The sequence below is a fragment of the Arachis hypogaea genome, chromosome 11, assembly GCF_003086295.3.
Source record: "Arachis hypogaea cultivar Tifrunner chromosome 11, arahy.Tifrunner.gnm2.J5K5, whole genome shotgun sequence".
NCBI lineage: Eukaryota > Viridiplantae > Streptophyta > Magnoliopsida > Fabales > Fabaceae > Arachis > Arachis hypogaea.
This window is the reverse complement of record NC_092046.1, coordinates 72,501,129-72,503,692: the sequence shown is the minus strand read 5'-3', so window position 1 is coordinate 72,503,692 and position 2,564 is coordinate 72,501,129. Positions and strand designations below refer to the sequence as shown.

General features: G+C 40.2%; 1 non-coding gene across 1 annotated transcript; it reads left to right on the top strand.

The window, feature by feature from the left end:
- The first annotated feature begins 1,594 nt into the window (after positions 1–1,594).
- On the top strand, positions 1,595–1,702 carry LOC112725626 (small nucleolar RNA R71). The gene has a single exon (XR_003164721.1). It is a non-coding gene; the product is annotated as a small nucleolar RNA R71 (small nucleolar RNA).
- The last annotated feature ends 862 nt before the right edge of the window (positions 1,703–2,564 follow it).

Here is a 2,564-nt window from a genome sequence, read left to right as displayed (position 1 = left end):
CAACACCAAACTTAGAGTTTGATTGTGGGGACTTTAGTTGACTCTGTACTGAGAGAAGCTTTTCATGTTTCCTCTCCATGGTTACAAAAGAAGATCCTTGAGTTTTAAACAAAAGGTTGTCCTCATTCAGTTGAAGGACCAACTCTCCTCTGTCCACATCAATCACAGCTCTAGCTATGGCTAGGAAGGGTCTTCCAAGGATGATGGATTCATCCTCTTCCTTCCCAGTGTCTAGGATTATGAAATCAGTAGAGATGTAAAGGTCTTCAACCTTTACTAACATGTCCTCTGCTAGTCCATAAGCCTGTTTTCTTGAGTTGTCTGCCATCTCTAGTGAGATTCTGGCAGCTTGCACCTCAAAGATTCCCAATTTCTCCATTACAAAGAGGGGCATGAGGTTTATCCCTGACCCAAGGTCACATAGAGCCTTCTCAAAGGTCATGGTGCCTATGGTACAAGGTATTAAAAACTTTCCAGGATCCTGTTTCTTCTGAGGCAATCTCAGTTGATCCAGATCACTCAGTTCATTGGTGAGCAAGGGAGGTTCATCTTTCCAAGTCTCATTACCAAATAATTTGGCATTCAGCTTCATGATAGCACCAAGGTACTTGGCAACTTGCTCTTCAGTAACATCTTCATTCTCTTCAGAAGAAGAATACTCATCAGAGCTCATGAATGGCATAAGGAGGTTCAATGGAATCTCTATGATCTCTAGATGAGCCTCAGATTCCTTTGGTTCCTCAAAGGGAAACTCCTTGTTGATCACTGGACGTCCCAGGAGGTCTTCCTCCTTGGGATTCACGTCCTCCCCTTCCTCTTTGGATTCGGACATGATGGTTATATCAATGGCCTTGCACTCTCCTTTTGGATTTTCTTCTGTATTGCTTGGGAGAGTACTAGGAGGGGTTTCAGTGATCCTTTTACTCAGCTGGCCCACTTGTGCCTCCAAATTTCTAATGGAGGACCTTGTTTCATTCATGAAACTCAGAGTGACCTTAGATAGATCAGAGACTAAGTTTGCTAAATTAGAGGTATTTTGTTCAGAATTCTCTATCTGTTGCTGAGTGGATGATGGAAAAGGTTTACTATTGTTAAACCTAATTCTTCCACCATTAGTAAAGCCTTGTTGAGGCTTTTGTTGATCCTTCCATGAGAGATTTGGGTGATTTCTCCATGAGGGATTATAGGTGTTTCCATAGGGTTCACCCATGTAATTTACCTCTGCTATTGCAGGGTTCTCAGGATCATAAGCTTCTTCCTCAGAAGATGCCTCTTGAGTACTGTTGGATGCAGCTTGCATTCCATTCAGACTCTGAGAAATCATATTGAATTGCTGAGTCAATATTTTGTTCTGAGCCAATATGGCATTCAGAGTATCAATTTCAAGAACTCCCTTCTTCTGAGGCGTCCCATTATTCACAGGATTCCTCTCAGAAGTGTACATGAACTGGTTATTAGCAACCATGTCAATGAGTTCTTGAGCTTCTGCAAGCGTTTTCTTTAGGTGAATGGATCCACCTGCAGAAGTATCCAATGACATCTTAGCTAATTCATATAGACCATCATAGAATATATCCAGGATGGTCCATTCTGAAAGCATGTCAGAAGGACACTTTTTTGTCAGTTGCTTATATCTCTCCCAAGCTTCATAGAGGGATTCACCTTCTTTTTGTCTGAAGGTTTGAACATCCACTCTAAGCTTACTCAGCTTTTGAGGAGGGAAGAACTTGGCTAAGAAAGCCGTGACCAGCTTATCCCAAGAGTTTAGGCTATCTTTGGGTTGAGAGTCCAACCACACTCTAGCTCTGTCTCTTACAGCAAACGGGAAAAGCATAAGCCTGTAGACCTCGGGATCAACCCCATTGGTCTTAATAGTATCACAGATCTGCAAGAATTCAGTTGAGAACTGAAAAGGATCTTCAGATGGAAGTCCATGAAACTTGCAGTTCTGCTGCATCAGAGAAACTAATTGAGGTTTCAGCTCAAAATTGTTTGCTCCAATGGCAGGAATGGAGATGCTTCTTCCATGTAAATTGGAATTAGGTGCAGTAAAGTCACCAAGCATCCTCCTTGCATTATTGTTGTTAGTTTCGGCTGCCATCTCCTTTTCTTGTTCGAAAATTTCAGTAAGGTTGTCTCTGGATTGTTGTATTTTAGCTTCTCTTAGTTTTCTCTTCAGAGTCCTTTCAGGTTCTGGATCAGCTTCAACAAGAATGCCCTTTTCCTTGTCCCTGCTCATATGAAAGAGAAGAGAACAAGAAAAGAAGGGGAATCCTCTATGTTATAGTAAAGAGGTTCCTTATTGTTAGTAGAAGAAGAAAGGGAATAAGAGTGAAGAAGAATGGATAATTCAAACACAAGGGTGAGGATAGGAGCAGAGATATGAGATGAAGAGAAGTGTTAGTAAGTAATTAAATAAATAGAAGAAGATGAGAGAGAGAAATTTTCGAAAATAATTTTTGAAAAGGAGTTGATGATTTTCGAAAATTTAAAAGGGGAAATAATTAAAATTAAAATTTAAACAATTAATTAACTAAAAAGAATTTTTTTTTTGAAAAAGAGGG